This window comes from Anolis carolinensis, chromosome 4, assembly GCF_035594765.1.
Source record: "Anolis carolinensis isolate JA03-04 chromosome 4, rAnoCar3.1.pri, whole genome shotgun sequence".
NCBI lineage: Eukaryota > Metazoa > Chordata > Lepidosauria > Squamata > Dactyloidae > Anolis > Anolis carolinensis.
Genome location: NC_085844.1, coordinates 79,429,100 through 79,456,311, shown reverse-complemented (window position 1 = coordinate 79,456,311; position 27,212 = coordinate 79,429,100). Strand labels below are relative to the sequence as shown.

General features: G+C 39.5%; 1 protein-coding gene across 15 annotated transcripts in view; it reads left to right on the top strand.

Annotated features, from left to right (window-relative positions):
• Positions 1 to 27,212, top strand: part of atxn1 (ataxin 1) — a 346,870-nt gene that overhangs the window by 34,278 nt on the left and 285,380 nt on the right. For 10 of the 15 annotated variants that reach the window (XM_062980698.1, XM_062980700.1, XM_016992932.2 and 7 more), the window contains exons 1-2: positions 7,888 to 8,200; positions 17,938 to 18,062. The gene's annotated coding sequence lies outside the window, so the exon portion shown is untranslated. Of the gene's footprint in view, positions 1 to 675; positions 959 to 7,887; positions 8,201 to 8,342; positions 9,722 to 17,937; positions 18,063 to 27,212 lie in introns of those variants that run through there. The other 5 variants (XM_016992935.2, XM_016992934.2, XM_062980693.1 and 2 more) reach the window with 5 other exon arrangements.

The window sequence follows — 27,212 nt, the reverse complement described above, 5'->3', positions numbered from 1 at the left end:
AGAGAGTGCTTCTGGAGCATGGCCATAGAGCCCCGAAAACACAGAACAACTCTGTTCTTCAATGGCTGACTTCTCTGGTTGAGCTAGTGTGATTGAAAAACCTCACAGGCTCTGAGGATGCCTGCCACAGATGCAGGCGAAACGTCAGGAGAGAGTGCTTCTGGAGCATGGCCATAGAGCCCTTAAAACACACAACAACCCTGCTCTTCAGTGGCTGACTTCTCTGGTTGAGTTCGTCTGTTTCAAAAACCTCACAATCTCTGAGGATGCCTGCCACAGATGCAGGCGAAACGTCAGGAGAAAGTGCTTCTGGAGCATGGCTACACACCCTGGAAAACTCACAGCAACCCAGTGATTCCGGCCATGAAAGCCCTCCACAACACAAATTATAAAAATGCTTGTATTATCATTGCTCCAACTCTGGTGTGTGTGTGATCTAATGATTTCTGAATGAAGTGTGGCTATGTCGAGGAGAGTCCCAAAGCCAGGGTGTGGTAGTGAAAACAACAACAACAACAACAACCAGAGTGTTTCCCTTCCTGGAGAGGGAGCAGCCCCTGGAAAGGGTTAAGGCTGGTTCCGCCAGGCTCTGTTGTGCGTCTGCTATAATCTGTGTGGCTCTCTTGGCCGCCTGACAAAAGTGTTGCCTCCTTCGCCTCCTCCCTCCTTTCCCTCCCCTTTTGCACGGAGAAGTCGAAGCCTCGAAGCCGATGCAGAGGCAGCCAACTGCTCCATATTTGGCTTCCCTTCCCTATTTGCATACAGTCCTGGGGAAGGACAGAGAGAGAGGAAGAGAGAGCCGCACCGCAGACATCACTCCTACTCCAAGGGCCGAGGAGAACATCCGCCTCGCAGGGAAGGGGCCACGAGCAATAATTCTAATAATTATCTATTATACCCCCCTCCACAAAAAGAGAAACACAACCCCCAGCCCTTTGCGATCAGCTGGCGAGACACTGTGAGTCTTTCCCCTTCTTCTCTCCTTCTAACTCCCCCCTCCACCCTTTCCTACTTTTCCACAGTAAGTGTTAAACAACCCCCCTCTGCTTTCGCTTCTCTTTCTCTCCCCCTCCCTTTCATTCCTTCCTCGAATGAAAAACCTCCAGCGACTTCCAGCTGGAAAAACACACGGGCGGCTGCTTCAGAAGAAGGGAGGGAGAGGAAGGAGGAAGGAGAAAGAGAGGAGTCAGGCCATGCAATGGGCTGTCACTCACCCCTAAGGCTGGAAGTCCCTCTTTTTCTAGGATCGCCCCTTTTCCCTGCCCCATCCTGGAAAGGAGGGAGGGAAGAAGGCAAAGTGTGTGTCTGTGTGTGTCCTACTGCTGCGATGCATTATTATTACTACCTTAGGGACCCGGCCATTATTAGAAGAAGGCATTGTTTGTTTTGGAATGTTAGGTAATATCATTGAAGTTTGGTCCAGATCCGCCCTTGGCTAGATTCAGTGCTCTCTGGATAAGGGTGAACTACAACTCCCAGATTCCCAGGGCATTCACCCCCAGACCATGCCCGTATTCACATTTGGCCATGTTGGGTTTGTGTGCCAAGTTTGGTCCAGATCTGACATCAGCTGGGTTCAGTTCTTTCCGGGTGCAGGTGAACTATAAGTCCCAAAATCAAGGTCCATTCCCACTAATCCCTGCAGTATGTTCAGTTGGTCATAAGGCTTCTCTGTGCCAAGTTTGGTCCCAGTCCATTGTCGGTGGGGGTCACAGTTTCTCTGGATGTAGGTGAACTATAAGTCCCAAAATCAAGGTCCATTCCCACTAACCCCTGCAGTATGTTCAGTTGGTCATGGGCTTCTCTGTGCCAAGTTTGGTCCCAGTCCATTGTTGGTGGGGGTCACAATTTCTCTGGATGTAGGTGAACTATAAGTCCCAAAATCAAGGTCCATTACTACTAACCCCTGCAGTATGTTCAGTTGGTCATGGGCTTCTCTGTGCCAAGTTTGGTCCCAGTCCATTGTCGGTGGGGGTCACAATTTCTCTGGATGTAGGTGAACTATAAGTCCCAAAATCAAGGTCCGTTCCCACTAATCCCTGCAGTATGTTCAGTTTGTCATAGGGCTTCTCTGTGCCAAGTTTGGTCCCAGTCTATTGTCAGTGGGGGTCACAGTTTCTCTGGATGTAGATGTACTATAAGTCCCAAAATCACGGTCCATTCCCACTAACCTTTGCAGTATGTTCAGTTTGTCATAAGGCTTCTCTGTGCCAAGTTTGGTCCAAGTCCATTGTCGGTGGGGGTCACAGTTTCTCTGGATGTAGGTGAACTATAAGTCCCAAAATCAAGGTCCATTTCCACTAACCCCTGCAGTATGTTCAATTGGTCATGGGGCTTCTCTGTGCCAAGATTGGTCCCAGTCCATTGTCAGTGGGGGTCACAGTTTATCTGGATGTAGGTGAATTATAAGTCTCTCTCTCTATACACACACACACACACACACACACACATACATATACAGAGAGAGAGAGAGGGAGGGGGAGAACCCCCCTTCCTGTCCTGTTCTCTCTTTAGGGCAAGCATGGGCAAATTTTGGCCCTCGAGGTGTTTTGGACTTCAACTCCCACATTTCCTAACATCTGGTTTGCCCATGCCTGCTTTAGGGAGACTTTGCACCCCCGAAGTGTGAAGGATAATAATTGCAATTACACTAAGATTCCCTGACTGCCCCCTCTTTGCCGTCTTCCCTTCCTGCCTCCCCAATTTTGACTGGCTTCAATGTGGATAAGAAGAATAAGAATAATGCAGTGGTAATGACAAGGTTGCCTAACTATGCTCCCCCTTTTGCCCCTCTCCACAGTTTTGACTGAGTTAAGTGTAAATGATGGTGATGATGCTGATGATGATAGCTGCCAGGTTATTCAATGCCAATCAAGCTGGCCAATTGTAACATTCACACTTGCCTCAAGCAGACAAGTTCTTTCTCCCACCCTGGACATTCCACAGATACATAAACCCCACTTGCCCAGTTTCCAACAGACCTCACTGCCATAGATGTGGGCTAAACGTCAGGAGATAATGCTTCTGGAACAGGGCCTTACAGCCCGGAAAACTCACAGAAACCCAACAACAACAATAATAATGTTGATTCTCTCCCCAGTTTTGACTGAGTTTAAATGTGGGTGAATAATAATAATAATAATAATGCAGGAACACGGCTCTCTTTGCTTTCTTCCCCTCCTTCTTCTCCACTTTTGGTGATGATGATCATAATAATAACAACAGTATTGCAATAGTAATGACAAGGTTCTCTAAATGGGCTCCCCCTCTTTGCTTCCCTCCCCACTTTTGACTGGGACAAGAGTGGATGATGATGTTGATGCTGATGATGATAATAATAATGAGTAGTGAGTAGTAGTAGTAGTAGTAGTATTGCAGCAATAACAACAAGGTTCTCTAACTGGGCTCCCTCTCTTCGCTTCCCTAACCGGTTTTGACTGTGATAAGTGTGGATAATAATGATGATGATGATCATGATAATATTATTGCAGCAGTAAAAAGAAGGTTCTCTAACTGGGCTCCCCCGCTTTGCTTCCCTCCCCAGTTTTGACTGGGTTTAAGTGTGGATGATGATAATGATAATAATAATAATAATAATAATAATAATAATAATAATAATAATAATAACAATAACAATAATAGTGTTGCAGCAGTAATGACAAGGTTCTGTAACTGCCCCCCCCTCTTTGTTTCCCTAACCAGTTTGATTGGATTTAACTGTGGATGATAATACTGATATGATGATGATGATGACGATAATAATATTGCAGCAGTAACGACAAGGTTCTCTAACATGGCTCCCCCACTTTGCTTCTCTCTCCATTTTTGACTAGGTTTAAGTGTGATGATGATGATGATGATGATGATAAATAACAGTAGTATTGCAGCAGTAATGACAAGTTTCTCTAACTGGGATCCCCCTCTTTGCTTCCCTAACCAGTTTTGACCGGCTTTAAGTGTGGATGATGATGATGATGATAACAATAATAATAGTATTGCAGCAATAATGACTATAATATTTATTTATTTACTTCATTTATATCCTGCCCTTCTCACCCTGAAGGGGACTCAGAGCAGCTTACAAGTTATATGTACATACAATATACTATATTTTTAAGGTAGGTAAAGGTAAAGGTTTTCCCCTGACATTAAGTCTAGTTGTGTCGGACTCTGGGGGGTTGGTGCTCATCTCCATTTCTAAGCTGAAGAGCCAGCGTTGTCCATAGACACCTCCAAGGTCATGTGGTCAGCATGACTGCATGGAGTGCCGTTACCTTCCCGCCAGTAGGAGCGGTACCTATTGATCTGCTCACATTTGCATGTTTTCCAGCTGCTAGGTTGGCAGAAGCTGGGGCTAACAGCGGGAGCTCACCCTGCTTCCCAGATTCGAACCACCAACCTTTCGGTCAGCAAGTTCAGCAGCTCAGCGGTTTAACCTGCTGAGTCACCTGCTCATTATATTGTTATTATTACTACAGTAGAGTCTCACTTATTCAAGACTCACTTATCCAGGGTTCTGGATTATCCAAGCCATTTTTGTAGTCAATGTTTTCAATATATCATGATATTTTGGTGCTAAATTTGTAAATACAGTAATTACAACATAATATTACTGCATATTGAACTACTTTTTTCTGTCAAATGTGTTGTATAACATGATGTTTTGGTGCTTAATTTGTAAAATCATAACCTAATTTGATGTTTAATAGGCTTTTCCTTAATCCCTCCTTATTATCCAAGATATTCACTTATCCAACATTCTCCTGGCCAGTTTAGCTTGGATAAGCGAGACTCTACTGTATATTGTATTATTAGCATAGCACAATATTAGCATTATATACTGTATTACTATATTGTACTATACCACTATACTGTAATATTATTAGTAATAGTACATGTAACTGAGCCTACGGTGGCTCAGTGTGTTAAAGCGCTGAGCTGCTGAACTTGCAGACCGAAAGGTCCCTGGTTCAAACAAGGGGAGCGGAGTGAGCGCCCGCTGTTAGCTCCAACTTCTGCCAACCTAGCAGTTTGAAAACATGCAAATATGAGTAGATCAATAGGTACTATTTGATCATGACCTTGGAGGTGTCTACTGACAACGCCGGCTCTTTGGCTTAGAAATGGAGATTAGCACCAACCCCCAGAGTCGGACACGACTGGACTTAACGTCAGGGGAAACCTTTACCTTTTACATGTAAATATATGGAGCCCCGGTGGCGAAGTGGGTTAAAGCACTGAGCTGCTGAACTTGCAGACCGAAAGGTCCCAGGTTCAAACCCAGGGAGCGGAGTGAGCGCCCGCTGTTAGCTCCAGCTTCTGCCAACCTAGCAGTTTGAAAACATGCCAATGTGAGTAGATCAATAGGTACCGCTCCGGCGGGAAGGTAATGGGGCTCCATGAAGTCATGCTGGCCACATGACCTTGGAGGTGTCTACAGACCACGCCGGCTCTTCGGCTCTTCAGCTTTTTTTTTTCGTGTCAGGAGCAACCGGAGTTGCTTCTGGAGTGAGAGAATTGGCTGTCTGCAAGGACGTTGCCCAGGGGACGCCCGGATGTTTTGATGTTTTACCATCCTTGTGGGAGGGCTTCTCTCATGTCCCCGCATGGAGCTGGAGCTGATAGAGGGCGCTCATCCGCGCTCTCCCCTGGTGGGATTCGAACCTGGCAGCCTTCAGGTCAGCAACCCAACCTTCAAGTCACAAGGCTTTTATCCCCTAGGCCACCGTAGGCTCTTCGGCTTAGAAATGGAGATGAGCACCAACCCCCAGAGTCAGACATAACTGGACTTAACGTCAGGGGAAACCTTTACCTTTTACCTTAATAATTATATTGTATTATTATTATTATATTGTATTGCATTCTAATATTATTATCAATATTATATGTATATCTATATATATAAAAGAGTGACGGCATCACGGCAATTCACAAAACAACAAAAGTACAGGCCCCCCCAACCTCAAAATTTGACAACACAACCCATCATCCACGCCTCAAGGTTGATACAACAAAAAGAAAAGAAAAATAAAGTCCTAATTAGAGGGAGAGCAATAATTGTTTTTATCCAATTGCTGCCAGTTTAGAGGGCTAATCTCTGCCCACTTGGTTGCCTAGCAACCAAGGGACAGCCAGGTTAGGGGACAGGCGGATTTAGGCCTCACTTAGGCTTCTTCCACAGATTATCTAATTTGCACTGGATTATATGGCAGTGTAGACTCAAGGCCCTTCCACACAGCTATATAACCCATTTAGAATCTTATATTATCTGCTTTGCACTGGATTATCTTGATTCCACACTGCCATATAATCCACTTCAGTGTGCATTTTATACAGCTGTGAAGAAGGGGCCTCATATAATCCAGTTCTGAGCAGATAATATAAGATTAGAAATATACAGTAGAGTCTCACTTATCCAACGTAAACAGGCCGGCAGGATGTGAATATGTTGGATAATAAGAAGGGATTCAGGAAAAGCCAATTAAACATCAAATTAGGTAATCGTTATACAAATTAAGCACCAAAACATCATATTATAAAACAAATTTGACAGAAAAAGTAGTTCCATGCGCAGTAATGCTATGTAGTATTTACAGTAGAGTCTCACTTATCCAACACTCGCTTATCCAACGTTCTGGATTATCCAACGCATTTTTGTAGTCAATGCTTTCAATATATCGTGATATTTTGGTGCTAAATTCATAAATCCAGTAATTTCTACATAGAATTACTGTGTATTGAACTACTTTTTCTTCCAAACTTGTTGTCTAACATGATGTTTTGGTGCTTAATTTGTGAAATCATAACTTAATTTGATGTTTATTAGGCTTATCCTTAATCCCTCCTTATTATCCAACATATTCGCTTATCCAACATTCTGCCGGCCCGTTTATGTTGGATAAGTGAGACTCTACTGTACTGTATTTACAAATTTACCGCTAAAATATCACAATGAATTTAAAACACTGACTACAAAAAACATTGATTATGAAAAGGCAGACTGCGTTGGATAATCCAGAACATTGTATAAGCGAATGTTGGATAAGTGAGATTCTTCTTTAATATGAAATAATTACTGGGATAGAATAATGCAGAACAATATAATCTCTAAAACCAGGACAGTAAATAAACAGGGGAATTCCAAACAGGAAAGAATCAGGGCCAGCTAACACCTCCCAACAAAGTATTCCCATCAAACAAAAAAAACCAATCAGAAATATTGTATATTCACAACCTTTAGGAAATAATATCCCCTGATGGCGCAGCATGTTAAAGTGCTGAGCTGCTGAACTTCTGGACTGAAAGGCCGCAGGTTTGAATTGGGGGAGCGGAGAGAGCCCCCACTGTTAGCCCCAGCTTCTGCCAACCCAGAAGTTCGAAAACATGCAAATGTGAGTGCATCAATAGGTACTGCTCTGGCGGGAAGGTAACGCCGCTCCATGTAGTCATCCCACATGACCTTGGAGGAGTCTACGGACAACGCCGGCTCTTCGGCTTAGAAATGGAGATGAGCACCAACCCCCAGAGTCAGACACGACTGGACTTAATGTCTGGGGAAAACCTTTACCCTTGACCTTAACTACCACCAATTCCTCAATACTTTATTTCCCATACCACCAGACTTCGCCACAGCAACGCGTGGCCGGGCACAGCTAGTACAATATATTATACATACATATATTATCATCATCAATATATTTATACATATAAATATATACACACAAACACACACACTTGGGGCTGCTGCTGCTGCTGCTTGCCTCCTGCTCTTCCCGGTCTTGGGCCCGTCCCAACGCGAGGCTTGTCTGGCCGGAGCGGCGGCGGCGGCGCTGTGGGCCAAGGCAGAGGCGCGCACCCTCCCCCTCCCTCCCCCCCCCTCCCTCGTCTCTACTACGGCCTGCCTGCCTGCCTGCGCCGCGTCGTAGTAATACGGGGCTGGGAGGCTGCCGGAGGGGTGAATGAAGCGGGGAGGGGGAAGGGGAGGGGGAGGAGGCGCGAGAGGAGGAGGAGGAGGAGGCGGGCGCTGGGACTGGGATGTGCCCGGCAGCAGAGGCAGCGGCAGCGGCAGCTCCTCCGCTATGCTCCTCCTGCGTCCAGGGCCCAGGGCGGCTGGAGACTCCTCGGGGCGCTTCCGCCAAGAAGAGTCGGTGAGCGAGTGAGAGGGAGAGAGAGGAGGCCAAGGCCGCTGCCGGGCAACGAGGTAGGGCCCGCCTCAGGCAGGGAGGCAGAAAAGGAAGGAAAGAAGGCCTCGCGCCCGCCCTACGCCCGTCACCTTGGCCCCCTCAGAAAGCCAGCTCCTGCTTTTGCTTAACCCCCTCCCCCCCCCCTTCTTCAAATCCTTTGGGATTAGATAACACTGGGTTTCCTTTTCTTTTGGGGGTCTCAAAAATGAGGGGAAGAGGTTGTAGGAAGAGTTGTTATTATTGTTATGTTTCTGTGTAAGAGTTGTAAGGCTGGCTCTTTCAAGGCTCTTTCTCCTCAGGCCCTTTCTATACAGCTGAATAAAACCCCACATTATCTTCTTTGAACTGGATTATATTGCAGTGTGGATTCAGATAGCCCAGTTCAAAGCAGATATTGTGGAGTATCTGCCTTGATATTCTGGGGCCCCTTGCACAGAGCTGCATAAAACCCCACATTATCTTCTTTGAACTGGATTATATTTCAGTGTGGACTCAAATAACCCAGTTCAAAGCTGATATTGTGGGTTATTTGCCTCGATATTCTTGGTTATATGGCTGTGTTGAAAGACCCTGAGGCCCCTTCCACACAGCTGAATGAAATGCCCACATTATCTTCTTTGAACTGGATTATATTTCAGTGTGGACTTGGATAATCCAGTTCAAAGCAGATATTGTGAGTTATCTGCCTCGATATTCTTGGTTATATGGCTGTGTTGAAGGGCGCTGAGGCCCCTTCAACACAGCTGAATAAAATCCCACATTATCTTCTTTGAACTGGATTATATTGCAGTGTGGACTCATATAATCCACTTCAGAGTAGATATTGTGGATTATCTGCCTCAATATTCTGTGTAGAAGGGCCCTGAGGCCCCTTCCACACAGTTGAATAAAACCTCACATTATTTGCTTTGAACTGGGATATATGGCAGTGTGGACTCAGATAACCCAGTTCAAAGAAGATATTGTAGGATTTTCTGCCTTGATATTCTGAGTTATATGACTGTGTGGAATGGCCCCCAGTCCTGGGCTGTTATGTGAAAAGTCTTCTGTTTGAATGAATGTGGTGCAGACACCTCCAGAACGTCCAAGGCTATATATGTGTGTGTGTGTGTATTGTGTTGACTTCTGCTCCAAGGTGATAATTTATTATTAGCAGGAAAAATGGTTTGAGAGGGTGTCAATGGAGCAAGGGGAACAGGATCAGGGAGCCCTGATGGAAAAGAGAGCAAATTGAAAGCTTGTTATATAATGCCACACTATGTGGATAACAAGAACAAGCTATTTTTATTTTGTTTACCGTATGGTATGCAATAGGGACTCCTCCAAAATAATATTTTCTTCCCAGCCGCCCTGGACCCAGCGAGATCCAGGAGGGCACCCACAAGGTGGCATGTTGTGCATAATATAGTTTTGTGTAATTGTTTAGGCACACGCACTGGCACACTCTTATGCAGATGCATGCCTTGGATGTGTAGATCCTGTTCTCTCTGCATAGAGATGATCACTACGTCGGCGATTAAAATATTTAGTTCTGGCTGGTATGTATATGCTGACATGCTTAATATGTTTTGATATAGTCGGTCACTTTGCAGGCGCATTGGGAAATCCACGTCAGTTTCTTAACAGCAAAGTCAGATTTCATCTGTGAATGTGAATTTGTTTGTCTGGCTGGTGAGGACCAACCTAGTTTTATTGCTGTTAGGAATACGGGTTATGAATGAGGAAGGGATAATTGAAAGGGAAAAGAGACTGAGGGAGAATGTTTCTAGAACTATTATTTTTATCTCTAGAAAAATATTTGAGAGGTTACATCCAGTCCTGCAGAATGGAAGGCTTGAGTTGCATAACACGGGTAATGTAAAACAGAAATAGCAATCAGCTTTTGCACAGCGCTCTGATGTGTTGTGTGTGTATGTGTATTTTATGTGTGTGTGCGTGTGATCATGTAGAGACATGTCAGTGGTGTAGGTTTACAGTGCACTCACTCCAGCCCTGATCAGTCATGTAATTAGATTGGGCTGCCATGGTAACAGACAGTATTCATCGTCCGCTCAGGTGCCTTTTCCCCCCCTTTAGTGACGGGGCTACCTCAAATGCCTGTGTGCTGCAGGGATGGGCAACTTCTCAAGCTGTGTTGTTGCTTGTGTGGTGCAGCCGGTTTGCATCTATTTTCTCTAATTTGCATTCCATTTGAAATGGAAGGTGTTAAGTGCCTGCAGCATGTAACTGTCTTTGGGTGATGTCTGTAAAAAACAGTTTCTGCATTGAGCCTGGAAGTTCACATTCTTGAGGGTTTCTGCAGACGATAAGCAACTGAGTCTTGCTTAATAGGAGTTTAGCCATGGATACTGTGCAACTTAAGCTTGTTGCTCTTTGTTTTATTTCCTTTTCTCCCCAAAGTGATTGGGGCCAGTTTGCTCTTCTCATCAACTTTGCAAGATGTTCCATTTCTTCTTCTTCCTATCTTAGATATGTAAGCTAAAGAGTTTGTTAATCTGCAGCTACCATTTTTTTCTTGTCGATTTTAAACTTCAGAGAAGCATCTTCTCAACCCCAACCACATTTTCTCTACAGTTGTCATTTGTGAGGGTTATTTGATCCTACTCTCTTAATAGACTTTTATGCCATCCTTAGGTGAGTGTCCTTTGTTAATTGCCTCTTCTCTTAAGTGAGACCACCCTAGAGTACCGTACTTCCAAATGACAATGGTATTTTAACTGGAAATGCAAAAATAGCTGTAATATTGCAAAGTTGAAAGTAATAAAGCTATTATTTTATATGATTTTTAAAAATTATCATTGAATTAAATACATAGTTTTGTCCAATTATTCCTTTCTGCCTTGAACTCCTCTTTTTTAGCTTACAATTTTCTTAGAATTTTAACTAAGGCCTGCAGGTTGTAAAAAGTCCCAGGATATGCATATGGGCCATACATTGCTCATGTAAATTATGTGTTATGGTTTGTGTATGTGTACATACATTTCTTTTTCATCTGTACAGGAAACTGCATTTATATTACACAAAGGGGGTATTTGTAATGTAAGGACTCTAATACTCCCCCCCCCCCCCCCCCAGTCTTGCAGAGGTATCCTCGAGTGAGTTTGCTGGCCATGCTATGTGGTAAATTACCTCTATATCCCCACTTCTTATATTTGCACTGTGTTTGACAGCAATGTACAGGCTTGTCAATAACATGTACTAGTTACGACATCATTCTTATTGCTGGTTCTAGATTGCTGAAAATTCATAGAATTGCCTGAATCTGTCAGTAGATTTTCCCACAAATTGCTTTTATCTAGTTGGAAAGAGAAATTTGCATTCAAATTCATGAGCATGTGTTGTTAGTGAGCCTGCAAAAGTCTGTTGCTTTTAAAAGTTTCTTCCGAGTTTACGCTGAAGAAGTTTGCTTGTGATCTGATGCTCTTTGCTAGACATTTAACTGTTTGAAAGCAAGAATAGCCTGTGAATCTTGTTCTGAGTATTTTGACTTAAATGTGAGATGGTAAATTCGGAAAAACTGTACATATGTTCATCCTTAACCATATTTGCTAATGTCAGTTTGGAATTAAATATATGACTGAGATTTTGTTTTAGCTTGCTTTCATTATCATCTTAGAAAATGTTGCAGAAAAAAATAAAATCAGCTTTAATGCCAAAATATATTTTTATTAATGATTTGTGGTATTTGCAATTTTATTTCCATTTACTTTCACTATTCTGAATTGTAAGTCAGTCGAGGGAGCAAAAAAGGCCTGTTATGATTAAGTTAACGCGTTTTGAAGGATTGCGATTACTGTTTCCAGCATATGTTTAACAGGCATGTTTTACTATGCTCAAAAGCTGAGCTACCATGTTGTTAAATTGTTCAGAAGTTAAAAATAAAACAGCCTCAACCATTAATTGTATTGAAGCTGGAAATGTTTATAATGAGTGTAACACCCCCCCCCCCCCCCCCCAATTTTGTAGTACTCCATGCACTAGAGATGATACTCATAATTTTTGAGGTAGTAGAATGTCATTTCTCTTCTGGTGGTTCACTTTTCTTGCTTGCCTTTAAAAACAGTTTCTTACAGTGAAAAGACAGCTCTTTTATGGAATGAATCAGTTTAGGCAGTGCTATTATGCAACATTGTTTTTAGTTTGTACTGTACCACATTTTTTAACTTTTGTGTTGGATCGTAGTTCTGTCCAAGACATCAGTTTGAAACACAGAGACAGATAGGAGCATGGTGTGGAGAGCGAAGCAGCCGTTTAGAAGAAATAATATAAAATGCAAGTCTTTGTATTTTATCATAGTCTAAGTACATATTATTTCATCATGATTTGTTTTTAATGTGAGGCATTTTGTCTTTTCAGGAATGCTCTAGATGTGTATGTGAGATATCTAAAAAACCAATTATATGTTTTTCCTCCTGATGTCATTATGCAAAGGCTTAGCAAAAGGCCTCTATTTTAAAGATTATATTATAAATAGTTTCCCTGGTTGTGATTGTTTGAATCATATATCGAATGTAGAATTTTGCAAAAGAATAGGCTGTAGTATTTTGCAATAGAATAAGCGATCTTCTACAGGAAACTACATGATCTAAATTTTGCTCTCTGACAGTCACACGATTTGCTTACTTCTATTAGTCTCTGTGGGAGCAAAAGCAGGCCTCACTTTTCCTTTCCTTTACTGTTATAATAGAGAATATTGGCTAAATATTTACTGGTTTCATTATTTGGTAGACCATGAGTTGTGGGAATCCTTGAGCTTTTAACTGATAAACTGTTGAATAATTAACCATTTAGAGACAATTTGCATGTTCACTTCAAAAATAGATAATGCCTAAATATTAGACATGAATTATACTTACCCTTGAGTAGACATGTATAGGGTTGTAATATATGCTGTCTCTTATTGCGAATTGATATAATAAGACAAATACGAATTGTAAACAAGCTACATTGCCAAATTATGGCAGATATAGATGGGGAAAACTTCATACTTCCCTGGGACAACTACATCCCACAGTTGTTAAAGTTAATCACACATACAAAAATTAACTTCCAAATGTGTTCCAGTCACTAAAGGCCTCCTTTACTAAATATTAAAATATGTGTTACATGGCTTTCTATCTAAATGTTATTGCTTACAAAGGAAAACACAACATACAGTTTTTAATTACAATATGACATGAAAGCATCACATTAATAACCAGACTTCTTAAAAAAAACACTTGTGTATATAATCCACACAATCTGTAGACAAAAATTCCCTGGAGTTTAATTGTTGTTTAAATTCCAAAATTGTTCCTGGAATGTAAAGAAATTTTTTTACAGGTTTTTATAATGTGGACATCTAGATGTTAACTTTATAAAAGAAAAGTTATCTTTTCAGTGGCAGTAATCAACTGAACTTCCATCTTTGCTGGATTCTTTCCTATTGAGGAGGGAACAAAGTTTGTTGGAGCAGTTTTTTTCTTGACAGTTTCAAAGAAAGCACAAAAAACAAATTCCACCTAAATATTAAGAAAGATCTTCCTGATTGAAAGTTTTGTTTGGCAGTGGAATATTCTTTTGACTGTGACGGAGTCTTTGTAATGTTTTTAAATAGTGACTGGATGGCCATCTGTCAGGAGTGTTTTGATTGTGTACTTCTGCATGCCAGGAGGTTGGATTGGATCGTTCTTGTGTTCTTGCCAATTTTATGATTCTGTGATTTTTAGAGATAAAATTAATACTCAGGACCACAATCTTCTAGAAAATGTCTTTGGCACAAATTTTATATTGATTGGCCTTGCACAAAAGATTTTTGTGGTACATTTTGCCCTGTGTAATTAAATTCTCTGCTTAATCTGAATGAAAAGTGAACAAAGCTGTTAAAATTTAGAATAGTATTCATGTATGTATCTGTGTATAGCATACACTGTGTATAGCATGCACACAGAGATATGCTTTATTTTTAAAATGGAAGGCTTAGCTGCTTTCTTTGAAGCTGTCAAGAAAATTTTTTGCTTTTAGTGTATGTGTTGTAAAAAAATGTGACCAAAGAAAGGAACAATGTAATATACTTTTTGTCACCTCTGTGAGTTCATACTGTGAATGTTGAGTTTACCGTGTCAAGAATAACATGATAAATTGTAGATATGGTACAAAGAAATGATAGAGCTCTACAGGTGGTCCTTGGGCTTTCTTTGCAAATTACTTCATTGTATTTAACACTGTTTAGGCTAAAGATTTTCACAGGGAAGCTTGGTGAACTGCACATCTCAATAGATAAAGGCAAATATTTTCATCATCATCATCATCATCATCATCATCATAAGTTACCTGCCTCTCCTCACTGCCAGATATTACACACACATAAAATATACTACTATTAAAATGACTAACACCAATACTAATAAAATGTAAGATTAATGTTTGATGTTTTGCAATAATTGATTTTGTTGGATGTTCTCATTGCATTTTCATATCAGGTGTATAAATCAAAAATTTTAAAGCAAAAAATTGACCCAAAAAACTGGGTTGAGTTGCACATGGGTAAGTTTCAAAGGCACAGTGCACAAGAGGCAGAGGTGGGACTCTCCCATCCATTACTCCTCCCTTATACAAACTAGATAAAGAAAAACATTCCTACCTCATTACTCAATTCATTTCCCCATCAAACAGCATTCAGCAGTAACATGGGAAGCCTGAAGAATGTGATATGCCCTCCATTTTGGGCCACTGGAGATGGAGAGGAATGGTAGTGGCCATTTTTAATAAGTGCTTACTGCAGGAAGGCTCCAGAGACAGTAACTTCCATTTTTAATAGGGGCAGACAGTTATTTGCAGTTATCCCCTTTTAAAAATGGCTGCCATGGTCTCTCTGCAGAGAGGATGGAGAAATCCCTTATCAGAAAGAAATGTCTGCAATCATTCCACTCCATCTCAAATGTATATATAGTAGTCTCGCTTATCAAACCTTCGCTTATCCAACATTCTGTATTATCCAACACAGTCTACTTCCCGCCCGGATCCACAGCTGTTTCTCTAGGCAGCAACACGCAGTGGACCAACATGCCCAACAACAACACAAGTTCAGCCACACTTCCAAACAAGTTGCAGCCATACTTCCAAAGAAGTGGGAAATGTGTTGTTAAACATGATGTTTTGGTGCTTAATTTGTAAAATCATAACATAATTTGACATTTAATAGGCTTTTCCTTAATCCCTCCTTATTATCCAACATTTTCACTTATTCAACATTCTGCCAGCTTGTTTATGTCGGATAAGTGAGACTACTGTAGACATTTTGAGATCAGTAATGTAGTGTATACAACCTCATGGTAACGCCTGAAGTAAAAAGATCCTCTCCTTCTCTTTATTTCTTCCTAAGTGTGTTCCCACTCTGCATTTTAAAGGGAGAGGAAAATATTTGTTTGTTAAATGTCCCTAACTTTTACCCTTGATGTATCTATGGGTTATAGCAAAATTCATAATTTTGGCCACAAAACCTGCCCTCAACTTATACGTTAGTTTGACTTATATACAAATATTTAGTGTATATATATTTGAGTATATGCACATTAAATTCTTGCATGTCCAATAACATATTATCACAATAAATGTTACTGCATAGTATGCTATTAGTTGAGATTTGATTTCTGAAAGTTTCCTGTTAATGGAAAGACTCTTGCCATTAGGATCATACAGTTGGTTTAAGTCCTTTCTTTAGGCCATTGCTCATAAACAATCTCATCATGTGTAGTCACTAAGAGGAACTAGACAGCAGTGTGTCAGTACCTAATTCTGTAGTTGCCAAACAGTCTTCAAGAGAAAATGTTGGCATGCTGTCCCCACTATTGCTTTGATAATGCTTGCTTTGCCTGATTCAGCATTGTCTAACTGGTTTGCATGGTGTTGCTATGTGATACTTGTCAAGACCGGCTGCTATTGAGCATAACTCACGCCATTGTGTAGGATTTTTCCAGTAATATTCCACTCAGAACAGTGTTTGTTTGACGGTGCAATCAATTGTCAGGCAGGACTTTTTTCATGGATAGAGGCAATTCTTCCTCCCCTGAGTGGATCCCTAATGTGAAAGTGTTACGAATGCTCACATACAGGTTTCCCAGCACTTGTAGTAAATGCATCTTTCTGTTTTACAAAAGGAAAATATGTATGCAGTTCTGCTGATTTTGTAGGTTGCTGTTTTTCCTGCACTGTGACTTCCAGACACCTTAGGTTAAGTATCCCTTCTCTGAAATGCTTGGGACCAGAAGTGTTTTGGATTTTGGGGTTTTTTTCCAAATTTTTGGCATATCTGTATTTGCATGTACGTTCATATTCTTGGAGATGAGACTCAAGTTTACACATGAAATTCAATTATGTTTGATATACACCCAGGGCCGTAGCCAGAAAAAAATTTCGGGGAGGGTTTTGAAAATTTCTGGGGGGGGGGGGGGTTGAACCCCTACCTCCCCGCCCCCTGGCTACAGACCTGTCAATATCTGCTTGAAATAGTGCCTGGAGGGACTCTTAATTTTTTGCGTCTCATAGACTTAGCATGGGGATTTGGTTAACCAGTTAAAATTCATGAGTAAAACCTTTTTTTAAAAAAACTGAAAAATTTGGGGGGGGGGATTTGAACCCCTAACCCCCCCCCCCCGCCCCGGCTACAGGCCTGTATACACCTTATAGACATAGTTTGAAGGTAATTTTATACAATATTTTTTAGTAATTTAAAATATATTTCAATGTATACCTCCTTTCATTGCAGAGATCTTGTGTCTCTCTCCAGCCTCTTTCTGGGGAACCCACCAACTGCTGACTTCTACTTTGTGAATGAACAAGCAGGATTACTGAAGTCGCTACCTCAAGGCGGAGGCTAGTGGCAAAAATGTCAGATTCTGGAGTATTTCAGATTTTGGTTTTCCAAATAAGGAATACTCAACTAATATGACTTTTGACGGAGTTTAATTTTATTAAAATCTGTCCAACTAAATATGCAAACATATGTGAGCTTGTCATTCCTCTAAAAAGGGAATGGGCAATGTATGGCCTTCGAGATGTGATTGGATTGCATTTCCCATCTCCCCTCACTACTGGCTAGGCTGATGGGAACTGTAGTTGAGCAACATCTAAATGGTCACATATTCTACTTCCCTGTTCTAAAAACATGAGTTTGGTTTAAAACTGAGGAAATGAAAAATAAATGTAAGATTCTGTTTGTCTTTTATATTTGGTTCTGTTTGGCATAGAACTTCTGAATCATAAAGGTTACAGTGTACTTCATAACCTTTTTTTGTAACTATTTACTATGTAAAATCCTTTTATAGATATTGAGTATTAGAGTTTGGAGTTGAATACAATTGTAATTAATCAAGTTTGTTTTCTAACAGAAACAAAAAAAAGGTTTATGGGCTTACTACAGTTTTTGGAATCTGAAATATGTTATTGGACATTAAAAAATAATTAAAATGTCAGTTTTGTTTCCATACTGATATTGCTGTTAGTCTTTCATGTAAACATAACAAAAAGTCTAGCCATATTATCTTAAAGACTAATCGAACAGTTCTGGGCATGTCTACTTTGAAGTAAGCTTCATTGAATTCAATGGAGCTCACCTCCAGATAAAAGTATATAGAATAGTAGTTTAATTGATTTATAATGGCAAAATCATCTTGGACTAAATCGTGCTCTATTTAAACATGCTTCATGTTTTTGTCAGGTGCATTTTGGCACTCCATGAGTGGTAAATAACACATTTCTGTATTTTTTTCTTCAGTTTTTGGAGCAACATTCACCGCAACTTAGACAGGTGATCCAAGCACTGAGTTTCTTGACCTCTCAAAGACAACCACCACCTCCATTATCGTTATCTTCTCCATTGAAAGATTCTGTGTAAATAAGGTAAAAGTTAAAAGATTTCTTTGTCTTTTCATGTACTACAGTAGAGTCTCACTTATCCAAGATAAACGGGCCGACAGAACCTTGGATAAGCGAAAATCTTGGATAATAAGGAGGGATTAAGAAAAAAGCCTATTAAACATAAAATTACATTATGATTTTACAAATTAAGCACCAAAGCATCACACTTTACAAGAAATTGACAGAAAAAGCAGTTCAGTACACAGTAATGTTATGTAGTAATTACTGTATTTACGAATTTAGTACCAAAACATTGCAACATTTACTACAAAAGCAATGACTACTAAAAGGCAGACTGCTTTGGATAATACAGAACCTTGGATGAGTGAAGCTTGGATAAGTGAGATTCTACTGTATATTTTGTAAGAACTTATTTTAAAATTGGGTTTGCATATACTAATGCCTCATTCATAGGACCTGGATAATGCACATTTGTATGCAAAATTATTGTAATTTTCTTTAGTTCTTGAAATCATATGCACACAGCAGCGTCCCAAATTTTAGAATTCTTCCCCAAGACCTAACGCTTTCTTAGCAAACTTTAAGATGTTATTGTAGCTGTAGATATCTGTCTTTATCTTGAGAAAGGGAAACAAGGTTTATTTTCATCTACACACACACACACACACTGATTTAAATGGTTTTATGTTTCATATTGTTTATTAGTTAATATCATGGAGGCTGAGTTGAAAGGTGGCAGTCTACTGTCTGGGTAGGTGGTTGTCTTAAAGTTAGATAAGAAATCTGATCAGCCACAAATATAAAGGGTATGTTGGACATTATTTGATTTGTGTGAAAATAAATCCTATCCATATTTTACTTTTTTTTTTTAACTTTGAGCCATCAGACTCAAAGCTAGACAACTATTCCAGCTTTCTGTTTTGAGTGTTTGTTTTCTAATGACTTTGCATATGATAATCTAACTTTCAGATCTGGATTTATAATATCACAAAATGAGTAACTGGTACCAGAAATACCATATCTCTCTCTTTTTTTTAACTATCATCTCTGTTTAATAGGATTTAACTAGTACAAATAAATTATAGTTGTTTGTCTGGCAATGGTCCAGCATTCTGAAGGGTGGAACATTTTGTTTAAATCCTGAGAATTGCTTTATTATTTCATTCTGTTTATGAAAATCTGATAAAGATTTCATTGGAAGAGCTTTCAAATGCATCTATAATGTTTTATTAGATGACACGGCACATAATGTATATTTTATTGTGGCTGTGAGCCGGGGTGTTGTAAAGGAAAATAATTTCAAGAAATATTTGCATGTAAAGGCATGCAATGTATGGTATATTGTTTCTGGTTTAAATGGAGGAAGCATGTTTAAATCATGTCACTTAGGAATAGTTCTTGTTTCTGAATGATTGATGCCAGTTGAAACATTTATTCCCTTTGTTGTTTTTGGAAGGAAAACTGTCTGACAGATACATCAGGTGGGATAAGTTATGTGCTAATAGCACTAATGCTTATCTGGAGCCAACAGCTCTAAATTAGCCACCAGTGCTGCTCTTAAAGCAAACTGCTGTGTGGAGGCTGGGTTTCTATCCACAGGCACTGTGCCACATCTGCATAGAGGTCCATAATAGCCTGGCCATTATGACATTGTTACCGATTTACATGGTTATAGTTTCTCATAGACCTCACTGTGAACTTTCACATTCCCTGTCTCTTTTTTTGCAGTGACAGCTAGATTTTTACAAAATGCATTACTGCACAGGGTGCATAGATTTAGAGTTTGATGGACGGGATCTGATTTTGGTTGCTGAAACATATGACTTCTAATAGAAACAGGAAGGTGGCAATTTCCCTTTTCCTATTAAATCCCTGTATACTTCAGAAATCAGCATTAGGCAGCTGGGAAATCATCTAGAGCTGGTCTTTGGGTTGCTCCGATAGCAACTGCATTATGGGGCTAGGGGAGGAAAATTCTATTCCGCTCTTGCTGCTAGATCAGTACCATCTTTGTAGGTTAGCTCATTCGTGGAATTAGCATATGAGTGTTCTTCTTTATTGAGATACTAGCTTGATAAAATATCTGTGTGTAACAGAGAAAATTATTACTCCTAATCAGTTCTCAATGAGTTGTGGAAGCTGAAAGCATGTTGCTGGAAATTTATTTCTGCACCACATTTAGTATTTACATCAATTGAATCCTGAACCAGTATAGTTGAACCCCTCACATTTGCGGGTTTAACTTGCAGATTTTGATTATTCATGGATTTGATTATCTGCCAATTTTATTAAAATGTTACAGCTAGGAATCCCTAAATCCTCCAGTGCAATTCTATGATCAGCCTCTGGAAATAGGCCATAAAGTTGTGCTGGAATGCCTTAAGATTTCTAGAGATAATTCTTCTCTTGACATACACATTGACATAGAGTAGTACTGAAGGACCTACAAATGCTTGGAGAAGTGTTCTCTCAGATAAAAAAAATGTGTTTTTAATAATTCATAGTTTCTCCATTTTCATGGAGAAAATGCCCTTATCCCACACCAAGTGGGGGGCTTACTGCATTACATTCTTCAGGGATAATTTAGTGTTACAGGCAAAACCTGTTATGGTAAGTGTGGCATTTATAAGGGGATCGGGGGTGAAACTGGGATTGTGTCTACATAAGCAATATTCTTCCATTCTGACAAGAAAATTCTACTGGCTTGCATTGTGCTCACTAGACTGTAACTCTTGGCAAAGTTTGCAAAAGTCTGGGCTCTATGTCATTGTCTTCCTGATCTGGAAAAATGAAAAGCGTGATGCATGCTTTGAAAAAAGCCTCCAAGAATATTCAATAATTAAAGCTTAATGTAGCTTTCTTTGTTACATTGGGAGTGTGTAAATGTTAAATAGAGGTGATTGACGTTAGCACATTTGGCAGTGTTCATCACCAGGCACTCTTTTGCAGCAGTTCTTTTCTTTTTTGAAATTTTCTTTTTTGAAACCTATTTGGGATGGTCCCAGTGTCTCCTGAAATGTATTTTTATGCAAAGCTGACATTTGTGATGATATTGCTATTTGAGTTAAGATCTGAAAATATATTTTTTCAAAATATGGAAGTTGTTTTGCAGATGGGAAGACTAGTGCCCTCTGCTGTCTTTTTGTAAGCTGATTCAGTGATTTGTCTGTCTCCAGCAGTATTTTGTTATGAGTTTACTTATATAATGACTGAAAGGGAAGTGTGCAAATAAGGGTAAGACAATTATATTGAATTGAAAGCATCAGTTCCCATATGACTTATTTCTAGTTAGAGAATGATGATGATCATTATTATTTTAAATATGCAAATAGATTTCATCTATTATACATTGACATAATAATAATAATAATAATAATAATAATAATAATAATAATAAACTTTATTTATACCCCGCCACCATCTCCCCAACGGGGACTCGGGGTGGCTTACATAGGGCCATCCCCAGAACAATATAATATAACAAAATATAATAGAACAACAAATCATAGCACATTAAACAACAATAAAACAACAACAATAAAAGAAAATACACACTACATTAAACAAGATCAAAAGAACAATAAAACCAAGGGCGGGCCACATGAAAACTAAGTTAAAACTCGGGGTGAGAAAGGAAGTAGGAGTAAAAACCACAGAGGACAGGGTCATAAAGTGGCGGTGCAATCTGGAGGACAAATATTGAAGGAGAGCAGCAAAAGGGATTTATCTAGTGATTACTCTCCAAAGGCACAATGGAAGAGCCATGTTTTCAGGTCTTTCTTAAAGGCTGCTAATGTGGGGGCTTGCCTAATCTCACCGGGCAGTGAGTTCCACAATCGGGGGGCCACAGCAGAGAAGGCCCTCTCCCTTGTTAGGAAATGTTGGGATACTGAGATTCACCGTTCTTAAGACATTTTAAAATATATTTTTATTTTTATTGTTGTGGACCTGATATTACTAAGTTACATTTGACTTGTTTCTTTCCCACCTTCCATCCTAAAAGAGTGAGATTAATTTACTTAGAACTGAGAGCTGAAATTTTCATGTACAGATATAGATGGAATGTGAGAGATATAGAATTAAACTCCTTTTTAAAAAGACATTCATCCCCTTTAGCTTTATAGATCTAGTGCTACCCAATATCACATCATTAGGTGCACAAGGTGCTCTCCATTCTTTTATGTATTCCAGTGGCAATGATTAGAATTTTTCCCTAGTTGCATTTTTGTGCCAGAACTAGCATATATACCTAGTGGTGTCTGGGTGTTAGAGGGGCTTCCGCCCCCTGCTTTCCTCCCTTCTTTATTTTTCCTTCCCCTCATACTATTTCCTTATGCTTTTCCTTCCCTTCCTTTCTTCCTTCCCCTCTCTTTCCCCTCTTCTCCAGCTCTGAGTCTATCTCACAATGTCTCCAGTGCAACATTGTGCTTTCTTTATTTCCTTCCTTCTTTCTTTCTTTCTACCTCCCTCCCTCCCTTCCTTCCTCCCCTCCTCTCCCCTCCTCTCACCTCCTCTCCCCTCATACATAAGTCACTTTTTCTTTCTCAGTGATATCACAGAGGATCACTTCACTTAGCAGCAACCAATATTTCACTTATCAACCACCAATCCAATGACTTCCTCTTGAGACCATTTCAAGCGACTCCTAAAAAACATCATAAGCAAAGTACACACAGGTGAACCTGACAGTGTCACTTTGTTCCCTTAATGGTTTTTGCCATCTAGGTCTGATGAAAAAGCCTTTTGGTTGACATAATAAAGGTATTTCTGTAATGTGTGTTCAGGATTTTGTTACATTAATTTTAAAGACCAAAGTAGCTTCCCCTACAATTTTATCAAGTCAGGGATTCTCATCTATAGGCTGTAACGACTGTAGCCTGTAATGACAACGAGCCAAGTCCCCAGAGAATCACAGCATTATATGCTGAAAACAACATTCGTATTTTCTCTGGAATTGAATATTCTTACAAAGTTTAAGAAAGGGTAGGTTTTTTAAAAAAACGACATTAGGCAGGCCCTTGTCTTTCCAGTTCCTCATGAAATCATACAGTTGCTTGTATGAATGGCTTTTGTACTTCCATTGCTTTGATGATATGAATCACCTGGCATGCTAATAAACACATGATGCGATCATAGAACCATCTCCCTGGATTTGACTAGGAAGGTATCCATGATGAAAACAGAGCAAAGATATCTAAATTCTTGGCTATAGCAGTTTCTGTTTTGGGTGGTGTGCCCCCCCAGGAGAAATGTGCTGTTATAACATAATGCTGAAGTATTTTGGTTTATTATTAGCATACCCTAATGGCTGAACCAGTATATTTTTAATAATATGCTGGATTTTATTTACATATTAGTAAGATCTAGTTCTAACATATGACTAAGAGGGAGGCCTTCCTTTTCATCTGCTTCAGAGAAATAATTACTTGGCAATTCCCATTTGATAATTCCCTCTTTAAATTCTGTTAGTTACTTAATTATGATGGGATTGTTGAGCAGACTGCATTTAATCTCAGAAGCCTCTTTGCAGACCAGCATCTTTTATAACATGATTTTTTGTTTAAAACACTGAAACTACTACAAAATATAATCTGTTGATTATAGTGAATAATGACTTTTAATGAGCAATGTATTCCTTAGGGCTGGGAATCACGGGACCCCTCCTGATGTTGTATTGCATCTCCTAGCAGCCCTAGCTAGCATAGTCAGTAATGAGGAATGCAGAGAATTGTAACCCAGCAGCATCTGAAGGTTCACATGATTCTCATTCCTGTATGAAATTCGGGTTTAGGAATTTCGGGTCCTAATCTACGTATGCAGTAAATGGCTTAATTTGCAAATGAATGAAATGTTTTCAAGGTATTAATTGAAATTTAAAAGTGGTCCTTCACATTTGTAGGGGTTAGAGACATAAGGCTCCTACTAAAAAAAGGTGAATTAAAAACAGTTTTAAACTGTGGAATCACCTCTCTGATAATCTTTTTGTACTCAAGTAAAACTCTATGGTCAGCCTCTGGCAGAAGTTGATAGCGGAATTGCATAGAGGACCTAGAGATATCTATACCAAATATATTTGTCAAATCCATGAATAATCAAATCCATGAAAGATAAACCCACAAATGTGGAGGGCCAATGCCGAACTGTCCATGGTGTCAGCTTGCCTGTTGGCAAATGAGTCCCCTTAAACATATAATGTTAATGGCTTTTTAGTAGCTTGAAAATATAATAGAAATTCTAATATTATTACTGTAGGCAATGAAAATTTATGTTGTACTACTATGTTAATAAAAAATAACAATAAAACAGTTTTGAGGGGTTAAATAGTAGCCTTATAGTTGTGGGTGGACTTCCTTTGTCTCCAGGCAACCAGAAAGTTAAGATCCTGACTGCCAGTGTGGAAATTATATATGAGGAAGTTGAGATGGCACCAGAACTGCCAATTTAGATCCATATCTATTCACAGTCTGATCTCTTCAGCTTAGTAGGCTAACTTTGCAAATTTTATAACATTTTTGCATTACTGACACTAGGTTTTGTTTCCCTGAGTGTCTCTAGATCAGGCATGGGCAAATTTCGATCCCTCCAAGTGTTTTGGACTTCAACTCCCATAGATTCTAACAACCAGTAGGCTGCCAATTCCTGCCCTAGATACTATGATTATTGCTACCCTGCACCCTCTGTTGTGTTACTGAGTTCATTCAGCTCCTCACTTCTGCTTGAGGAATGAATAATAATTCTTACAGTCCCTCACAGCATGAAAGAGACCATGAATCAGCATTTTTATCATGGCTTTGACAAAGGTTTTTTTTTTTAATGCTGAAATACATTTATAAAGTAAAAGGATTATGATTGGTTACCTTTACTTTATGGGGTTTACAGTTATATCACATTTTCTCATTGACAGATTAGACCTTTACTCTTCAATATTGCTGTACATTAAGTACATTAAGTGAACTTAATAGTATTTAACAGCTGCTTCACCATAATCTGTTTTTTTGCCTTCTTCTGAAATTTGTCATGAGAGTAGTGAGTCACAAACTTTGTTCACTATCAGTGTATTTATTCAGCAGTTAAGTCTTTCTTTGTAAAGACATAAATAGATTTTGCATGCATTATGAAAAACAGTGATGCTATCCTTGTGACTCCAGAGGATTTAGTCCTTTTCATCCTCTGACTTTTTCTCCTCCCCATTTTCCTCCTTATCACCTCTGGTCCCTCTGCTACTCCTGGTTTTGCGTCATTTAACAACTTGTTCCAACAAACTGGTGTGAACCAGCTGAATGACACCCCTGGAGGAGAGTACTACTATAACTGACATACGTTTGTTTGGTGGTTCTGAAACATATACTTTAGTGTCTTTAAGAAAAACATAGTGATAAAAATAGGACTGTTTTTTAATATTTTTGGAACCCTTGAAACCTTGTATGGTTTTCACAGCTGATTAGTTTGCCCCTTGATCCAGGCAGTTACTGTTGAGACAATAGCTTTCTTCCCATTGCATGTACCAGAAGGAGACAGTGAGATTCACATCAGAAATAGATTATGAGTTTTAGGGTTTAACTTGCTAAAGTTAAATATAAATTAGCAACAAATTCATGGTTACAGCAGATGCCAAAACAAAAAAATTGACATTTATTTCAAACTGCATTATTATTTATTAATGATTATCTAAATTCCTGCACAGTTTGAGATGTGGTTTGAAATTGTGGGTTTGTGGAAAAGATAATAAAGCTTAGCCTGGGATGGTAGCTGGTTGCCTAATTATGGGCCAAATACAGCCTGATAGCTTAATTTAATATTAGGCTAGTAAATCTGAAGAAACATTGAAATAGTTTACTGCCATGTTACATTTTTGTTGGCATGATAAAGTTATTTGTTCCTTGTGGTTTCTTGGCAGCAAACAAATGGGAATTATCACTGTCTGGGAACAGTTGGTAGCTGAACATGGCATGGTGAGGACCTGCCCCCTCACCCTATGACACAGTGGGCCCTTAGTATCCTTTAGGCCTGGGGTTCGGTTCCTGGTCCCCCCATTGATATCAACATCCATAGATGCTGAAGGCCTGTTATATAGTACAATGGTGTCGTAAAATAGTCTTCCTGATATAAAATGAATATTTTCAAGCTGTGGATAGTTAAGTCCATGGATGCTGAATCTCTGGATATGGAGGGCTGACAATATGCAAACAGTGCTGTCTTGCTATTCTAAGCTTTTTTTTTCCATTGTCTGTTTTATGGCAAAGGATATTAAAGATGCCATGGCTTGTATAGAGTTCATTTATTGTTGTAGTTGTAGTTGTAGTTGTTGTTTAATGTACTTATACCCCACCCTTCTCACTCCTGAAGGGGAACTCAGGGCGGCTTACAAACTATGGCAGTAATTCAATGCCAGATTCAGACAATAATAATATCAGTAAAACAATTCTATAGAACTGTAAAAACATATTCATTAAAATAGTTTTTCAAACAATTAAAACATTTCAAACATATCAAAAGTATCAAAAGTTTAGCACCAACTGAGCTTTGTAAACATTGAACCATTTGCTTTGCTGTTCTTCCATCATATTCATGGGTCATATTAATCCCCAAAGGCTTGCTTAAATAGCCAGATCTTAAGATTCATTGGGGAGGGAGTTCCACAGCCACAGGGCCACCACCGAGAAGGCTCTGTCTCTTGTCCCAGTGCCTGTGATGGGGGCGGGACCGAGAGCAGGGCCTCCCCAGAAGATCTTAACAATTACATTCTTTTAATGCATTTTAATATTTAATGGGATATAAATGAATAAAATAATAAAATAAATACCTTTTTATCAAGGTAGTGACAATTTACCTTACCAGACGTATTTTTCCTTTCCCCCTTATCAGTAGCATATCAATTTCGAAGTGTCAGAAGGGGTAAAGATAGAATGTGGCATCTGTATTACCGTTTGACATTCAGTTACATCATAACATAGTTAAATAGGATAACAGTTTGTGGAATACTTCTAAACAGAAAAGAGTGGTAAAATTTACTCAGAAACTATAATTGGACAGTTGACTGTGAGTTCAAGGATTTGTTAGGGTATCATCTTGAGATTGATCTGAATAAATCCAAATTTATTTTTTAGTTTTATCTCAGTTGTTGAATGATGTGCAATTCTTATTTTGGGACTGAACAATACTATAGCATCT